Below are 19,788 nucleotides of genomic sequence, written 5' to 3'. Positions count from 1 at the left end.
CCTTCATTCATTTCGTTTAGCTGAAAAGTCTTGTTTTTGATGTCTCTAACATCTCAACATAATGCATCTGTAGTCAGGTGGATAACTTCAGTCCATAAAGTGTGTGTGTGTGTGTGTGTGTCAGAGGTGTGTGTGTGTGTGTCAGAGGTGTGTGTGTGTGTGTCAGAGGTGTGTGTGTGTGTGTGTCAGAGGTGTGTGTGTGTCAGAGGTGTGTGTATCGGAGGTGTGTGTGTGTGTGTCAGAGGTGTGTGTGTGTGTGTGTGTGTGTGTGTGTGTGTGTCAGAGGTGTGTGTGTGTCAGAGGTGTGTGTGTGTGTCAGAGGTGTGTGTGTGTGTGTGTCAGAGGTGTGTGTGTGTCAGAGGTGTGTGTGTGTGTGTCAGAGGTGTGTGTGTGTGTGTCAGAGGTGTGTGTGGTGACAAAGGAAAGGTCACCAGCTGATGTTTCTCAAGTCAGTGTGTGGCATTTCTCCGGCTCTGTTGTTTTGTGAGGTGGATGTGCGGTGTGAGTTCATCTCCTCTGTGTTAAGTCATATTGATTCATACTGGAGACCAGCGTGAGGTCAAAGTGCCATATGGTTCACGACAGGAGAAGCGTTCAGTAGAGATGACATGTGACGGATGTGTGTGGTTACCTAGAGACACCGGTGTGACATGTGGGCTCCAGCTCTCTGTTTGTTCATGATTGTTTGCGCTTTTATTTGTGTCTGTGAGCAAATGACCTTCTCGATCAGATTATCAAACACACTAGCCCTCGCTCTAAAACTTGAGTGACAGGCTTTATGTGAAGAGATAGCTCATCCAAAATGAGAATTCTTTCATGGTTCACTTGACCTTGTATGACTTTCTTCATCAGAACCCAACAGAAGATATTGTGAAGAACGTTGATCATCAAACAACACTGAACTCCATTGACTTCCATTATATGAACACAAATCCACTGAGACATTTCTCACAATATCATCTTGTCACGTACAGATTCTCAATCGCATTGGAGTGAATGAATAAATGATAACAGATTTCAGATAGTTTCAGTTGTCATACAGCTGGAATCCCTCTGATGGTAATGGAAATTCACTTTGTACACAATGTTTGTGTGTCTTCAGAAGCCCGCTCCAGCCAGTGAGATTCTAACACACAGATGCTGTGAGGTCTGTAAGTAAAGTTGAGCTCTTTATTTGATGTATTTTCCATCTTGCTTGAGATGAATGAACACCTATAGACAGGCTTTTAACGTTTATTTATAGAACATTATGGATGTAGCTACATCCTCTCGCTCAGGCCATTAAGAGCAGTTGATGCTGTTTGTTGTTGACAGATGATGACGTCTTGAGTACACGTGTACTGTAAGTATGTAAAGCTTTATTGAACACTTCCATCTGCCCTTCATTGTAATTCTGTCGTGTATAGAAGACATCGGCAAAATGAGCAGTTATGTTCAAATATGATATCAGATGAGCATCTTGTGTCCGTTCAGGTCTTCTGGTGGGAGAGAGTTACAGCATCTGTTCAATAACTTCTCATATCGATAAGGTTGCTGCTGTACATGTGTGCGGCGGAAGCATGTTTTCATGCGCGTGACCAGTAGTTTCAGACACATCACACACATACAGGCATTTATTTTCATGTCATAACAGGTGTTTAATAATAAAGTGTATGGTAGGGAGGTCTTTATGATCGACATATGCCAATAAATTGGCCATTGTTATTTTTTACTTTTAACAGTCGAATAACAATCCCAGATGTATAAATATTGCCAGATTAATAATATTTGTTATCTGTCAACAAATGTAGCTCCTCCATGTTCCGTATTATTGCACTAAATACCCCGCGTGTGTCTTACACGTGTTTAGTTTGGATGAACTTGTCCTCTCTGTTACTTTACTTTTATATTTAAAGGGAAACTTCACCCAGTTGTGATGTATGAGCCTCCTCTAGTTGTTCCAGACATGATGTGTTCATGTTCAACACAAACACAGATGTTTAGGATGAATGTCAGTCTGAAGCATCACTATAAGGGTCCCAGAACTGATTGTTTCTTCTTTCCTCAGAATCTCTTGTGTTCAACACAAGCAGAACATTAATAACATGTGTTTGAATCCTAATATCTCTGTTTGTCAACAACTAGAGTCATTTTTGTATGCAGTTTCCCTTTAATCGTGTTTGTGTTAATGTCATTATTGTGTTTATTCACTATTTTAGACACGTTTTGTTTAACGTTAGATATGATGTGGTATCATCTATGGTTCCGTTACTTTGGAATGTTGTTGTTGTTGTTGTTTGGTCAATTGAAGTGTTGCCACTGACTAAACTAGAAACCTCGTTCATTCGAGGGGATGTAACGTGTATTTAATGTAAACATACGGATATATAGAACATTCGACATATAGTTTGTGTGTTTTAATGTGTAATGTGCTGAAATGTGGCAAACAGCGGCGCGTTTTTTAATGCTCGTGCGCGCGTGAGCATTAGCGCGCGTGTGATTGGCCGCGGATCGCTGCGCGTTCACGCTCCAGTTGTGAGAGTTGCGCGCCGCTGCTCGCCGGAGGATTATTTTCATACCGAGGGGCAAATACTCATTTATGCCAATGAATTATCAGCCCTTCACCTCGACCCCCAGCTGACCAACTGCCCTCCGCGAGAGAGCGGGCACAGAGGAGCGACGCGCGCGAGATTGTGTGAGGTAAATGTGCGTGCGTGTTTTATTCGACGCCTGAAATCACTAAAACACGTTCATTCATCACGAAACGTGCATCTCGAGACCTTTCGTGTTGCGTGCTTACTGTGATGTGATGGTTCAGTGTCAGTGTGTGATGGTTCAGTATCAGTGTGTGATGTGATGTGATGGTTCACTGTCAGTGTGTGATGTGATGGTTCAGTGTCAGTGTGTGATGTGATGGTTCAGTATCAGTGTGTGATGTGATGGTTTAGTGTCAGTGTGTGATGTGATGGTTCAGTGTCAGTGTGTGATGTGATGGTTCAGTGTCAGTGTGTGATGGTTCAGTATCAGTGTGTGATGTGATGTGATGGTTCACTGTCAGTGTGTGATGTGATGGTTCAGTGTCAGTGTGTGATGGTTCAGTATCAGTGTGTGATGTGATGGTTCACTGTCAGTGTGTGATGTGATGGTTCAGTGTCAGTGTGTGATGGTTCAGTATCAGTGTGTGATGTGATGTGATGGTTCAGTGTCAGTGTGTGATGTGATGGTTCAGTGTCAGTGTGTGATGTGATGGTTTAGTGTCAGTGTGTGATGTGATGGTTCAGTGTCAGTGTGTGATGTGATGGTTCAGTGTCAGTGTGTGATGGTTCAGTGTCAGTGTGTGATGTGATGGTTCAGTATCAGTGTGTGATGTGATGTGATGGTTCAGTGTCAGTGTGTGATGTGATGTGATGGTTCAGTGTCAGTGTGTGTTGTGATGTGATGGTTCAGTATCAGTGTGTGATGTGATGTGATGGTTCAGTGTCAGTGTGTGATGTGATGGTTCAGTATCAGTGTGTGATGTGATGGTTTAGTGTCAGTGTCAGTGTGTGATGTGATGGTTCAGTGTCAGTGTGTGATGTGATGGTTCAGTGTCAGTGTGTGTTGTGTTGTGATGGTTCAGTGTCAGTGTGTGATGTGATGGTTCAGTATCAGTGTGTGATGTGATGGTTTAGTGTCAGTGTCAGTGTGTGATGTGATGGTTCAGTGTCAGTGTGTGATGTGATGGTTCAGTGTCAGTGTGTGTTGTGTTGTGATGGTTCAGTGTCAGTGTGTGATGTGATGGTTCAGTGTCAGTGTGTGATGTGATGGTTTAGTGTCAGTGTGTGATGTGATGGTTCACTGTCAGTGTGTGATGTGATGGTTCAGTGTCAGTGTTTGATGGTTCACTGTCAGTGTGTGATGTGATGGTTCACTGTCAGTGTGTGATGTGATGGTTTAGTGTCAGTGTGTGATGTGATGGTTCACTGTCAGTGTGTGATGTGATGGTTCAGTGTCAGTGTGTGATGGTTCAGTGTCAGTGTGTGATGTGATGGTTCACTGTCAGTGTGTGATGTGATGGTTCAGTGTCAGTGTGTGATGTGATGGTTCAGTATCAGTGTGTGATGTGATGGTTCAGTGTCAGTGTGTGATGTGATGGTTCAGTGTCAGTGTGTGATGTGATGGTTCAGTGTCAGTGTGTGATGTGATGGTTCAGTGTCAGTGTGTGATGTGATGGTTTAGTGTCAGTGTGTGATGTGATGGTTCACTGTCAGTGTGTGATGTGATGGTTCAGTGTCAGTGTGTTGATGGTTCAGTGTCAGTGTGTGATGTGATGGTTCAGTGTCAGTGTGTGATGTGATGGTTCAGTGTCAGTGTGTGATGTGATGGTTCAGTGTCAGTGTGTGATGTGATGGTTCACTGTCAGTGTGTGATGTGATGGTTCAGTGTCAGTGTGTGATGGTTCAGTGTCAGTGTGTGATGTGATGGTTCACTGTCAGTGTGTGATGTGATGGTTCAGTGTCAGTGTGTGATGTGATGGTTCAGTATCAGTGTGTGATGTGATGGTTTAGTGTCAGTGTGTGATGTGATGGTTCAGTGTCAGTGTGTGATGTGATGGTTCAGTGTCAGTGTGTGATGTGATGGTTCAGTGTCAGTGTGTGATGTGATGGTTCACTGTCAGTGTGTGATGTGATGGTTCAGTGTCAGTGTGTGATGGTTCAGTATCAGTGTGTGATGTGATGTGATGGTTCAGTGTCAGTGTGTGATGTGATGGTTCAGTGTCAGTGTGTGATGTGATGGTTCAGTATCAGTGTGTGATGTGATGGTTTAGTGTCAGTGTCAGTGTGTGATGTGATGGTTCAGTGTCAGTGTGTGATGTGATGGTTCAGTGTCAGTGTGTGTTGTGTTGTGATGGTTCAGTGTCAGTGTGTGATGTGATGGTTCAGTATCAGTGTGTGATGTGATGGTTTAGTGTCAGTGTCAGTGTGTGATGTGATGGTTCAGTGTCAGTGTGTGATGTGATGGTTCAGTGTCAGTGTGTGTTGTGTTGTGATGGTTCAGTGTCAGTGTGTGATGTGATGGTTCAGTGTCAGTGTGTGATGTGATGGTTTAGTGTCAGTGTGTGATGTGATGGTTCACTGTCAGTGTGTGATGTGATGGTTCAGTGTCAGTGTTTGATGGTTCACTGTCAGTGTGTGATGTGATGGTTCACTGTCAGTGTGTGATGTGATGGTTTAGTGTCAGTGTGTGATGTGATGGTTCACTGTCAGTGTGTGATGTGATGGTTCAGTGTCAGTGTGTGATGGTTCAGTGTCAGTGTGTGATGTGATGGTTCACTGTCAGTGTGTGATGTGATGGTTCAGTGTCAGTGTGTGATGTGATGGTTCAGTATCAGTGTGTGATGTGATGGTTCAGTGTCAGTGTGTGATGTGATGGTTCAGTGTCAGTGTGTGATGTGATGGTTCAGTGTCAGTGTGTGATGTGATGGTTCAGTGTCAGTGTGTGATGTGATGGTTTAGTGTCAGTGTGTGATGTGATGGTTCACTGTCAGTGTGTGATGTGATGGTTCAGTGTCAGTGTGTTGATGGTTCAGTGTCAGTGTGTGATGTGATGGTTCAGTGTCAGTGTGTGATGTGATGGTTCAGTGTCAGTGTGTGATGTGATGGTTCAGTGTCAGTGTGTGATGTGATGGTTTAGTGTCAGTGTGTGATGTGATGGTTCACTGTCAGTGTGTGATGTGATGGTTCACTGTCAGTGTGTGATGTGATGGTTCAGTGTCAGTGTGTGATGTGATGGTTCAGTGTCAGTGTGTGATGTGATGGTTCAGTGTCAGTGTGTGATGTGATGGTTCACTGTCAGTGTGTGCTGTGATGGTTCACTGTCAGTGTGTGATGTGATGGTTCAGTGTCAGTGTGTGATGTGATGGTTCAGTGTCAGTGTGTGATGTGATGGTTCAGTGTCAGTGTGTGTTGTGTTGTGATGGTTCAGTGTCAGTGTGTGATGTGATGGTTCACTGTCAGTGTGTGCTGTGATGGTTCACTGTCAGTGTGTGATGTGATGGTTCAGTGTCAGTGTGTGATGTGATGGTTCAGTGTCAGTGTGTGATGTGATGGTTCAGTGTCAGTGTGTGATGTGATGGTTCACTGTCAGTGTGTGTTGTGATGGTTCAGTGTCAGTGTGTGCTGTGATGGATCAGTGTCAGTGTGTGATGGTTCAGTGTCAGTGTGTGATGGTTCAGTGTCAGTGTGTGATGGTTCAGTGTCAGTGTGTGATGTGATGGTTCACTGTCAGTGTGTGATGTGATGGTTCAGTGTCAGTGTGTGCTGTGATGGATCAGTGTCAGTGTGTGATGGTTCAGTGTCAGTGTGTGATGGTTCAGTGTCAGTGTGTGATGGATCAGTGTCAGTGTGTGATGGTTCAGTGTCAGTGTGTGATGGATCAGTGTCAGTGTGTGATGGTTCAGTGTCAGTGTGTGATGGATCAGTGTCAGTGTGTGATGGTTCAGTGTCAGTGTGTGTTGTGATGTGATGGTTCAGTGTCAGTGTGTGATGTGATGTGATGTGATGGTTCAGTGTCAGTGTGTGATGTGATGTGATGGTTCAGTGTCAGTGTGTGTTGTGATGTGATGGTTCAGTGTCAGTGTGTGATGTGATGTGATGGTTCAGTGTCAGTGTTGTGATGTGATGGTTCAGTGTCAGTGGTGTGATGTGATGGTTCAGTGTCAGTGTGTGTTGTGATGGTTCAGTGTCAGTGTGTGTTGTGATGTGATGGTTCAGTGTCAGTGTGTGTTGTGATGTGATGGTTCAGTGTCAGTGTCAGTGTGTGATGTGATGGTTCAGTGTCAGTGTCAGTGTGTGCTGTGATGGTTCAGTGTCAGTGTGTGATGGTTCAGTGTCAGTGTGTGATGTGATGGTTCACTGTCAGTGTGTGATGTGATGGTTCAGTGTCAGTGTGTGCTGTGATGGATCAGTGTCAGTGTGTGATGGTTCACTGTCAGTGTGTGATGTGATGGTTCAGTGTCAGTGTGTGCTGTGATGGTTCACTGTCAGTGTGTGATGTGATGGTTCACTGTCAGTGTGTGATGTGATGGTTCAGTGTCAGTGTGTGCTGTGATGGATCAGTGTCAGTGTGTGATGGTTCAGTGTCAGTGTGTGAGGGATCAGTGTCAGTGTGTGATGGTTCAGTGTCAGTGTGTGTTGTGATGTGATGGTTCAGTGTCAGTGTGTGATGTGATGTGATGGTTCAGTGTCAGTGTGTGATGTGATGTGATGGTTCAGTGTCAGTGTGTGTTGTGATGTGATGGTTCAGTGTCAGTGTGTGATGTGATGGTTCAGTGTCAGTGTTGTGATGTGATGGTTCAGTGTCAGTGGTGTGATGTGATGGTTCAGTGTCAGTGTGTGTTGTGATGGTTCAGTGTCAGTGTGTGTTGTGATGTGATGGTTCAGTGTCAGTGTGTGTTGTGATGTGATGGTTCAGTGTCAGTGTCAGTGTGTGATGTGATGGTTCAGTGTCAGTGTCAGTGTGTGTTGTGATGGTTCAGTGTCAGTGTGTGATGGTTCAGTGTCAGTGTGTGATGGTTCAGTGTCAGTGTGTGATGGTTCAGTGTCAGTGTGTGATGGTTTAGTGTCAGTGTGTGATGGTTTAGTGTCAGTGTGTGATGGTTTAGTGTCAGTGTGTGTTGTGATAGTTTAGTGTCAGTTTGTAGTGTCAGTTTGTTGTGATGGTATTTGTTGACGTGTTATTCACACTAATGACAGCTTTTATCTCTGTGTGTATGTGTGTGTTTGCAGCAGGTGTGTGTCCTGTGTGTTTATGGGATGGCGCAGACGAGCACATGCTCTCAGAGCAGTAATGGTGTGTCTGATGAGGCTCCTAACATGCTGGTTTACAGGAAGGTAAGTGTTGTAGTGTACTTCACTTCACATCATACTTCATGTGTTTGACACAAGCTGTAAATGAGACTCATCCAGTGCTGTCTGTTCCTCTGATTCATGAACGGGTTTGGCATGAAGTCACATCTGAGCAGCATCATGAGAGACAGAGAGAGAGATACAGAGAGAGAGAGAGAGACAGAGAGAGAGAGAGACAGAGAGAGAGAGAGAGACCGAGAGAGAGACCGAGAGAGAGACAGAGAGAGAGACCGAGAGAGAGACAGAGAGAGAGACAGACAGAGAGACAGAGAGAGACAGTGTGTTGTGATGGTTCAGTCACCTCTCTCTGAGGATGTCATGTAGATGGAAAAAAACAGCGGTCCAAGCACTGATACCTGAGGGACCCCTGTGATCATGTGGTGAGCATTGGACAGCGAGCCCCTCCATGACACCTTAAATTATCTGCCGTAGAGGTAGGATTGGAACTAGCGGAGAGGGGAGCCTGAGATTCCTAAGGATGACAGGGTTGCTAGCAGTATCTGGTGGTTGGCCGTGTCAAACACTGCAGATAGGTCTGGCAGAATCAGGACCGAGGATTTGGATTCTGCCTTGGCTAGCCGCAGTGCTATTGTGACCGAAAGCAGTGCAGTCTCAGTGGAGTGGTTTGTTTTGAATCAAAGTTTGCCACCATGATTGTTGGTGTTTTTTAAGTTGTCTGCTCTGACTTCAGTCCCATGCAGTATAGTTGTGAGAGGTCAAAGGTCAGGTGATGTTTGTGTGTGCTAGGGCTGGGTGATTTGTTTAAAACTATTTATCAATAATCAACTTTAAAATCACTGATATATCCGATAATATCGGGTGTGTTTGACCGGGAGGGAATTTGCTCCGGACCCGCAGTCACAGGTACACACAAACACATACATTTACGTTGAGTCATTAAGCAGATGCTTTTATCCAAAGCAACTTACAAAAAGTTCAGGGAGCAATAAGCGATATGTCATAAAAGAGCAATAGTACAATAGGTGCTCATACTAAAACAAACACACACAGGCGCAAAAACCAGTAGCAACCAGAGTAACAATCAATAATCTGAGGGGCCAGTACATGTAAATGAGGGGGCCTAGGTCCCCTCAGACCCCCTCATTTACATATACTGGCCCCTCAGATTATTGATTGTTACTCTGGTTGATTGACCAATCAGTGCTCCCCGCTGTTTTCAAAGTTATTGGTTTAATGTCACATGTTGTATGTAGCATCTTTGCACCAAGAGTTTAATTTATATGCTGCGTATAATTTACCACGGTGGTGCACAATATTCTTTACTTTTTTTTATAATCAAGAAAATGAGTAGACTGCTAAAGATAACTATTGCACTGTATATGACTTCTTGTAGTGTCGAAAGACTTTTTTGGTCAACAGAAACTTCTCTCACCTTCGAATACTCCTCCTGTAAAAAGGTAAGGTAATGGTTTGACTGGTAGCCGCTGAGCTACTGCGGTTCTATCCTGGTCCTCTATCCCTGTGACGACCTCTGCTGTTGGTCCTGGAAATTGATCCTGGCACTTGAGCTACCAATTACCAGTCAACTGGAAACACCTGTTCTCAGGCATTAGGCAGTGCTTAAAAGATCTAGCCGAGCCGGGAAAAGGAGGCTCTTCGGGTGTTGCCCTTTGCTTTTGTTTGGACTTTGCTTTTGTTTGGATTTTGCGTTTGGATTTAGATTTAACTTCTGTTTGGTTTATTGTCACTGACATTCCCCTTTTACATTACATTACATTACATTACACTACACTACATTACAAATACTGATATTGCTGACTCTGTGCTTTATCCGTTTCTACTTTATTATCCTTTGTTGATTCATTTATATTTAAATAAATAATTATTTAAGCGTATGCTTTGTTTTCGTGTGTCCCTTGTTTTTGTTGCCACCCTTGAGCCAAGGTTCACGTCCGTAACATCACGTCCCCCCGCTCTGCATATTTTGCATTGTAAAATCATCCTACCTGTTTGTTTGGCAATGTGGTTTAGATTATATAAAATTTTGCCCTGTGGTTGGAAAATCTGACATGGTAGGACAATTTTAACACTGGTACAGGGTTTGCTTTCTCTTGGTCTATCTGTGCAGCGAAGAGCAGAAAACAGCAGCTCATTCAACTGACCGAATAAGACAGTGTTTCCAAAATTCTGTCACTGTTACTGACTGCCTGGGCATATGAACATTAACGTTCACGTTAAAGCCTGCATCGCATGATAATGTTATGACGCCTAATTCCCATTCATTATTATCAATTATCATCTGGTATCTTTCTGTTGTAATTGACAATCGGGATATTTGCGAGACATCAGCGATATACAATAACATCATCACATCGCCCAGCCCTGGTGTGTACACTGGGATATACTGTAACTACATCATCAATGTTTGGCTTATAGCAGTAAGTGTATTTTAACTGTGAGCAGCGTGCAGATGAAGAAGTTTAACCAGAGGAAATCATTTATCGGCTATAATATATTAGCTACATTTTATTATCTGTCCAAACCGATAGCATTCAAAATGACCATTTAACGGCCTATACCGATATGAGCGATAATTTATGATGCATCCCTAATTAGCACAGATGCGGTCGTCCTGTACACATCGTACCTTACGTCCTCCAGTTGTCTGGTGACATCATTAGGATCTGCAGAATAGAGTAGCTGTTAAGAAGTGAATGATGTCACGTACAGCATGATTCTTTCTCTGAGCTGCTGTCAATCACAGCTGATTATGAGGATGTGGATAGTTTAAATGATGAATCAATATAGAACATCATCTCCAGAGACACAATCATTTCACACTTACTCATAGTTATATATTTATTTAGATGATGTATTGCACAGCAACAGTTTCAGACATCACTCAGAATTACATAACCTTCTATCGGTCATTATGAGACGTTTTACACTCAAGTATCAGTCGGTGTGTTCTGATGATTCAGTGTTAAAATCTTGAGCGTTAGTTTCACCTGTTTACTGCATACAGATTCATAACATTTGTTTTAATAGGAAATACAGTGAACTGGAATTCAGTGTTTGTTTGTGTCACAGAAGTCAACTGTGAATGGATTCATTCATTCAGGTGACATATGTGGAAAGATATTATCAGATTCATGATTCAGATGATTGTGAATAAAGATTCTGAATATCGCCGAAGGAAGAGAAAAGAGCAAAACCATTGAATTATGGATGGGCTGCAGGATGTTAAAGTGTGCGTGCGTGTGTGTGCTTTAGATAATATCAGCGATTGATGTGTCTGATGATTTTTTGATCATTTTGATCATTTATTGATAGTTTGACTGTATGAACCTGTTGTGTACAAACTGCTGAACTCTTTGTAAGCACTTCCTGTCCAACGTTCTCAGAAACGATGTACTGACAGTGTGTGTGAGGATATGACGGTGTATGATGATACAGGTTCATCTGATGGGCTACAGCTGTGACCCTCTTCTGAGCACTGATGACGTCATCTCACCACTCATGATTCACCTCTCAAGAGACAATCCGTCATCCAGATATCTCTCTTCTCTTGCTTTTCCCTTCAACAGTTTGAGGCTGTTTGTCGCAATGATCTCATCCTCTCGCCCGCTTCCCGCTGAGCAGCTTCATGTGAAATTCATCACGATTTCTATAATTAGAGTTCTTCAGTGGAGCTGGAACACATACTCTGTTTTCTCAAGATATGATGTTTAGTCAATAAAACTACCTGTTTGACTTCCATATATTTCTCAGTGAAGAAAGACGATTTTATAAGAACAACACTGATTGTGAAAAGACTTTAAGAATAAATCCAGGGAATCCAGTAAACATCAAAGCAGGGCTTTAGGATTAATCTTATTTCAATCGTGATAACGATTAATGCTTCCCACGGTTTTTTGAGCATAATCGTTGTGATATTATGTTTTAAAAGCAAGCACAAAACTCCCCATTAGGTCAGAAAATCATCACAAAGCTTGTATCTTTTAAACACCTAACAGTAAATAAAAAAAACACGAAATGTTTTCACTGCATTTCTACTATTTTAAGATTTTTTTTAAAAAAGAACAAGAAATTAAAAGAGGAGTAGCAAGGTTTCGTGTGTCTGTCTGTTCAGTGTGTGTGTGTGTGTCTGTCTGTCTGTCTGTCTGTCTGTCTGTCTGTCTGTTCAGTGACTGTGTCTGTCTGTCTGTCTGTCTGTCTGTTCAGTGACTGTGTGTGTGTGTGTCTGTCTGTCTGTCTGTCTGTCTGTCTGTTCAGTGACTGTGTGTTCTGTGTGTGTGTGTGTGTCTGTCTGTCTGTCTCTCTGTCTGTCTGTCTGTTCAGTGACTGTGTGTTCTGTGTGTGTGTGTGTGTCTGTCTGTCTGTCTCTCTGTCTGTCTGTCTGTTCAGTGACTGTGTGTTCTGTGTGTGTGTGTGTGTGTGTGTGTGTGTGTCTGTTCAGTGACTGTGTGTGTGTGTGTGTCTGTCTGTCTGTCTGTTCAGTGACTGTGTGTGTGTGTGTGTCTGTTCGGTGACTGTGTGTTCAGTGTGTGTGTGTCTGTGTGTGTGTGTGTGTCTGTTCAGTGACTGTGTGTGTGTGTGTGTGTCTGTCTGTCTGTCTGTTCAGTGACTGTGTCTGTCTGTCTGTCTGTCTGTCTGTCTGTCTGTCTGTCTGTTCAGTGACTGTGTGTTCAGTGTGTGTGTGTGTGTGTGTCTGTTCAGTGACTGTGTGTTCAGTGTGTGTGTGTGTGTGTGTGTGTGTGTGTGTGTGTCTGTTCAGTGACTGTGTGTGTGTGTGTGTGTGTGTCTGTCTGTCTGTCTGTTCAGTGACTGTGTCTGTCTGTCTGTCTGTCTGTTCAGTGACTGTGTGTTCAGTGTGTGTGTGTGTGTGTGTGTCTGTTCAGTGACTGTGTGTTCAGTGTGTGTGTGTGTCTGTTCAGTGACTGTGTGTGTGTGTGTGTGTGTGTGTGTGTCTGTCTGTCTGTCTGTTCAGTGACTGTGTCTGTCTGTCTGTCTGTCTGTCTGTTCAGTGACTGTGTGTTCAGTGTGTGTGTGTGTGTGTGTGTGTGTGTGTGTGTGTGTGTGTGTGTGTGTCTGTTCAGTGACTGTGTGTGTGTGTGTCTGTCTGTCTGTCTGTTCAGTGACTGTGTGTGTGTGTGTGTCTGTTCAGTGACTGTGTGTTCAGTGTGTGTGTGTGTGTGTGTGTGTGTGTGTGTGTGTGTGTGTGTGTGTCTGTTCAGTGACTGTGTGTGTGTGTGTGTGTGTGTGTGTCTGTGTCTGTCTGTCTGTTCAGTGACTGTGTCTGTCTGTCTGTCTGTCTGTCTGTCTGTTCAGTGACTGTGTGTTCAGTGTGTGTGTGTGTGTGTGTGTGTGTGTGTGTGTGTGTGTGTGTGTGTCTGTTCAGTGACTGTGTGTTCAGTGTGTGTGTGTGTGTGTGTGTGTGTGTGTGTGTGTGTGTGTGTCTGTTCAGTGACTGTGTGTTCAGTGTGTGTGTGTGTGTGTGTGTGTGTGTGTGTGTGTGTGTGTGTGTGTGTCTGTTCAGTGACTGTGTGTTCAGTGTGTGTGTGTGTGTGTGTGTGTGTGTGTGTGTGTGTGTGTGTGTCTGTTCAGTGACTGTGTGTTCAGTGTGTGTGTGTGTGTTGTATTAGATGAGAGTGTGTTCTAGTTATTACTAACCGCACTATTCTTAGCTTTTATACTGTGCTAGGCTTTAATGGACTAGTTTGATGCACTTCTGTATTTTGTTGCCTATGTTGTTATAATTGCTTCCAATGTTTCGTCATCTGTAAGTCGCTTTGGATAAAAGCGTCTGCTAAATGACTAAATGTAAATGTAAATGTATTAAATCTCTGAGGAATGTGATGGTTTTCTCATGAATGAAGAGCTCTTGTGCTGTTGTGTTGTGTGTGTTATATTAGTGGGTCAGTGCAGGGTTATGGCTTTGCTCTTGTGTTTGCTGTAGTTAATGATTGATGAAAAGCAGATTACTGACGCACAAGAGCTCCATTTTATAATTCATAATGTTCAAAGAGGGAAATATAAAAATAGTCGCATCTCATTAGTTAAACCAGAACACAGTAACACTACAATAATACATCTAATATTTTACGTTTTAACATTTCTAAGTCTCTGGCTTACAGTATCCAGGTCATATTTTACCACCCAGGTCTTAAAAAAATTCAGAAAAAGAGTTTTCTTTAATCTAGGGCTGAAAGATTTTTTTTAAATAATTTATTTGCGATTTCTTTTTACCAATATTGCGATCTAATATGCGATTATTTTTAAGCACCTTATCTTCTGTATTATTTAATAAAGAAAATCAATAAATCATGGTAAGCAACGCAATATTAGACAAATTTACAATAAACTTTAGGAGGTTTAGATGATATTAATTGATGCATGAATTAATCGACGTATTTTTTCTACCTCAATCATAGTAATATATTGAATAATTTGTCAAATTTCTAGACATGTTAACATGTAATAATTATCTATTATTTTGAAAAATAAACTTGTTGTAATATTTTACAGAAACGACATAAATATAAAACTGTGATAAACATATTGATTGCACTTAAATACTGTCTGATAATTTAGTTGACCATCTTAAAATAAACTAGTAAAAATATAAACTATTAATACATGTATTATCTTATATATTGTCGGTTATTATTGTGTAAGTGCTGCATGAGGTTTGTAGTCTTGAGGTAGAATTGATGTTAGCACACACAATACCTGACACTGCGCAGCATCATCCACACAAAATAGTCCCACACAATTGACGTGCTGCGCATTTTCCATTCATTTGAATGCTTTTGAGATGGTACTGGTCAGCTCCGAGCAGGGTTGACTCAAACTGTACATCCCCATAATTAATCGCAGTCTTTGCGGTTAGAAAATTGCATTTTATCACATCATGATTTAACGGCAAATGCAATTAATCGTTCAGCCCTACTTTTTTCCCTCATTTAAAAAACATCCTGTCTGGACTGGACCTCTTCTGCTTTAGTTAGTAAAAAATGAGCAGATGTGTCCCTGACAGGTTTGTGTCCCACTGTAGTATTGTATGCTTGTGTTTATATGTTATATCTGTCAGTGATTGGTTTGTATTCAGAAAGTCAAAGGATGATTGAATTACTAACAGTGAATCTCAACGTTTAACCAGAGAGTGTTTGAACAAGAGTCCTCTGACCTCAGACGGTCATGTCTGTAAGAGTAATGTCATGTGTTCATGGAGTGAAAAGCCTCATGTGTCAGTTACGTGTTGATCTGGACGGCATGACCTCATGTCAATCTTCTGCTCTCACGCAGTCTGTGTGTTCCACTATAGCATCTCTGTGGAAGATCAGAATCAGGATAGATGTTTTGAACGATGGCTCTGAAACAGCGTGTGCAGGAGGAATAATACATCAAACACAGGATATCTTTAATGCCTCTTCAGTATAAAGACTGTCATACATATGCATTGAGCACAAGCAGCCAATTAAACGCTGTATTATCAGACTAATATTCTTTGATGAAGCAGGTACATGATGTCCCGCCCCCGCAGCCATCCGTAGACATTAAGAGTGTTCAACAGCACGTGTGTGTCAGATTCACATGAACACATAAAACAACCACTTTAGATCATACGTGTCAAAGACAAACACACCACTGAAGTGCTGGAGGTTTGTGTGATATTGAGCTTGATCACATGACCTGTGTGTGTGTGTGCGCTGTCACGGTGGTGTCTGTTAAAGATAAAAACTGAAATTGTGTGAAATCGCACACGTGTTGTTGTGGGTCTTTCATGGTGAGGCTGCTAATGTCGTCTTCTGTTCTGACATTTGCATTTCATTTCGTTCTCTCCATGGATTACCCAGCATGCATCACACTGTGCAGTCAAGAAAACAGAGAACAGAGGACGAGTGTGAGAGAAATTGAGATGTCCATCAAACACTCTCATTGTGTTTTGGATTAGCAGGATTTTATTGTTGCTGAAGAAGTTCAGTAAGTTATTGGGGTATAAGATTATAGAGTGCCTTGTAAGTAAGTAGCAGAATCTTAAAATCGACTCAATACTCTACTGAATGCAAGTGCAATTGCTGGAGAAATGCTCGCAGTAGAAGGTGTTCTAGAAAAAACATCTGGAGCTTATATAGAAATTTAGAGGGAACAGCAGTGAGAAGGGCATCACAATAGTCTATACGTGAGGTGACTAGTGCGTGTATTGTTGATTGAGAGAGAAGAACAAAGACTGTTAATAATACTTAGGTGGAAATATGCAGTGCGCGTGATATTATTATTTTGAGTTTCAAATGATAGCATGCTATCTTTGAGAACACTCATGCTTTCAACCTGTGAAAAAGGTTGGACTGCCTTATTGTCAATGTGCAGGGAAGAATTGTTAGATTTAGACAAATCTGATCTAGTACCAAGTAGTGCCTTAGTTTTATCGCCATTTGAAAGCCAATCTTTCATTTCATCTAGACAACTGGACAGAAAAGAAAAGAACCAGAGGGTTTAGCAGACAGGTAAAGTTGTGTGTCGTCCGCATAACAGTGAAAAAAAAAATGCCATGCTTTCTTAAAATGTAACCGAGAGGAAGTATGTAGATAATGAACAAATGTGGGCCCAAAACAGAACCCTGGGGAACACGAGTGGTTACTTTAGATGTTCTTGATCTGAAACTTTTTAATTTAACGTGCTGAGTGCGACCTCAAAGATATGACCAAGACAGAGGAGTGCCAGTAATCCCAATATAAAATAATCTGTCAAGGAGTACTTTATGAGAGATTATTATATTCACATGAGAAAAAGTCATGTGCTTCTGGTGCAGGTCAGTGTGTGTGTAAGAGCAGTTCGTGCTAAACCTGTGAAGTTTGTTAGATCTGTATTTTTCTTTCCAGACTGTTGATGTAACGTGAGATTTCTCTGAACAGTTGTGACATGTATTTTGGTATTTTAATATGGTCTTGTATCACACTGAAGGGCCTTATTTGGCAATAACAACTGTCTGCTTGTACATTATCCCTCTTATTACACAACTACTTGCGACATGAGAATAAAACTGGACATGAAATGTGAATTTGAAATATGTTATTAGCTCATTTTTATGCAGACCTTCAGCGAGGAAAAGCTGTTTACATTCGGTTTTAAAGTGAGAAACGACATTCAAATCAAATGAACAGGCAAATTGGTTTAATCATTTGTAAATATAATGTTATATGTGTTAGATTAGATTAGATTAGATTAGATTCAACTTTATTGTCATTACACATATACAAGTACAGTGTAACGAAATGTAGTTTAGGTCTAACCAGAAGTGCAGTTAGCAAGTGCAGGATATACAGTGAATAAATACAGAATACAATATGAGAGAATATAATACAGTGGGCATGGACTATACAAATATTTTGCAGTAGGAATGTTCTATGAAAATATGACAGTAGGTATATACTATGAACAATATATACAGATGACTATATACTATGAACATTAATGTACAGGTGGCTATGAACGGATAATCATTTAGACTAAATTTGTGTTATTAAAAGATATATTTATAATTAATTTGTCAAAAAAAACTATAAAAACAATTTGCTGCATCCGGGTTACCGTGTGTTATTAGTTTTGAGCGTTTGTTATCTGGGAATAACAAACCTGCAAATGTCGTGACTGGCCAATCAGAATCAAGCATTCCAATGAGCTGTGTAATAATATGAATCAGTTATGAGTAAAACTCTGGAGTGTTACACAACATATAGAATCATGTGATGAATCAATGAAGCTCTGAGTGTTGTGATGAAGAAAACACAGGTTATATGGACCTGCAGAGAGTTTCCTAACAGCGTCTGATAGGGCTGTGCAATTAATCGCAGATAGAAAGTTTTAATTCTAAGGTGATGATTTGTCATTGACTGGTAGATGAGTTGGAGCGCAGTTTGTTGTTCTGTATCTTTGTCTAATGTGTTTCTCTGTGTAATAATGTACTTTATTTATATTTAGCTTTTTACAATTTTCAGTGTTAGTGGATAGAGTTGGTGTTTGGCTCAAAAACGACATCATACTGACGAAAATACAACTGATTGAGTAGATATAAAGTTCACTTAGAATGATATATATGGTTTGTGTTTTATGCTTTGAATCGTGAACACTTGTGGCCTTAATATTGTTTGTTTGGTTTAGTTTTGGGGATAAATAGAGTTTCAAGAGCGTCAAGAGTTTATTCCTCTAAAAACATTTACAGCGCTATGACTGAATTTAATGACTTCACAATATTAACATAAATCACTCAAGAAATGATATTAGTGCAGAGTGTGTGAAACATATGAATCTCATGAAACGTATGTAGTGTTTCTCTGAATCTCATACACATGTAGAAGGTTCACAGTGCTAATCGTGTGAGTAAAGTACAGTCATATGTTTAAACACACACACACATGTCTGGATTTGTATGTGAGCTGATCTCTCTCTCTTTCTGCTCCTCAGATGGAAGACATCATCGCTCAGATGCAGGACGATAAGACTGGGATTCCCATCCGTACAGTCAAGAGTTTCCTCTCTAAAATCCCCAGTGTGTTTTCAGGTATCATCCAAACATGTGAATGCTCATACACTGATCATCATAAAACAATAGCACAAAAATAAAGATCTCAAGATGAGGTTTGGTCACAGAGAGAGAGAGAGAGACAGAGAGAGAGAGAGACAGAGAGACAGAGAGAGAGAGAGACAGAGAGAGAGAGAGAGAGAGACAGAGAGAGAGAGAGAGAGAGAGAGACAGAGAGAGAGACAGAGAGAGAGACAGAGAGAGAGACAGAGAGAGAGACAGAGAGAGAGACAGAGAGAGAGAGACAGAGAGAGAGACAGAGAGAGAGACGGAGAGAGAGACAGAGAGAGAGACAGAGAGAGAGACAGAGAGAGAGACAGAGAGAGAGAGACAGAGACAGAGAGAGAGAGAGAGAGAGAGACAGAGGGACTAGGACACCAGAGAGAGAGGACATACACATCTGAGCTCCTGCAACAAAGTTACAAACAACTGGATTAACTCAAGATTCCTTGGATATTTCTACAAGGAGACATACACAAGACTACAGTTATAGGAATAACTTAACCTTGGACTAAAACTCATTTTAACAAAAACTCCTGAAATTTAACAAAAACTCCTGAGAGAGAGAGAGACCAGAGAGAGACGACATACACATCTGAGCTCCTGCAACAAATTCACATTATTACTGGATCAACTCAAGGTTCCTTGGATATTTCTACAAGGAGACATACACAAGACTACAGTTATAGAAATAACTTAACCTTGGACTAAACCTCCTTTTAACAAAAACTCCTGAAATTACTCCTGAAAAGGACACCAAGAAGAGCATCTCACCAAAGAATCCATCAATACAAATAAGCCAAAATCAGACAAAAAAGGTCAAGGAATATCTGTTGCCAGGGACCCGAAGACAACAGTGTTACTGAAGATACCAAACCTGCTTTACTGCATTATCAACGCCTTAAACAGGTGATTTGGAAGGTGAGAAAGCGACTGGACCTAAACAAAAGGAGATCCCCAACCAACACCCACACAGGTGCAAATGGCCCATATGACTATGGCTGCCCAACTCCAATGCGTTAAGGCCATTCCCCTACTCTACCCAAAGGAGATTTCAAATGACACAGCACGGAAAGTCTTCAAAAACAAGAAACTTATAGAAAACCCAGAGACCTTATTTGCGGACCTTCATAAAGATGGCAGCACCAGCAATTTGATTTTCTACACCAGCCGACCTCATACATGGCACAAAGCCATCATCTCGGAATTCCCAAATGCCGAAAGAAAAGGCATCTGTGGGGGTTTCCAGCTAAAAATAAAAAATGAGGATGACATAACAACTATCAACGCTAACATATACAAAACAACGGGGATAGTGGTTGTGAAAAGCCTCCAAGGACTATTCGAAGAAAACTTCCAGAGGATCAAGGAAAGGTC

The 19,788-nt window shown here is 41.6% G+C and overlaps 1 long non-coding RNA gene across 1 annotated transcript; it reads left to right on the top strand.

Annotated features, from left to right (window-relative positions):
• Positions 1-2,551: 2,551 nt before the first annotated feature.
• LOC306905669 lies at positions 2,552-18,391 on the top strand. Its single transcript, XR_013787758.1, has 3 exons — positions 2,552-2,679; positions 7,746-7,850; positions 18,294-18,391. It is a non-coding gene; the product is annotated as an uncharacterized lncRNA (long non-coding RNA).
• The last annotated feature ends 1,397 nt before the right edge of the window (positions 18,392-19,788 follow it).

This window comes from Barbatula barbatula, assembly GCF_947034865.1.
Source record: "Barbatula barbatula genome assembly, chromosome: 16".
In the NCBI taxonomy this organism is placed as follows: domain Eukaryota; kingdom Metazoa; phylum Chordata; class Actinopteri; order Cypriniformes; family Nemacheilidae; genus Barbatula; species Barbatula barbatula.
Note: the sequence above shows the minus strand (reverse complement) of the source record. Positions and strands in the feature narration are given on the sequence as shown.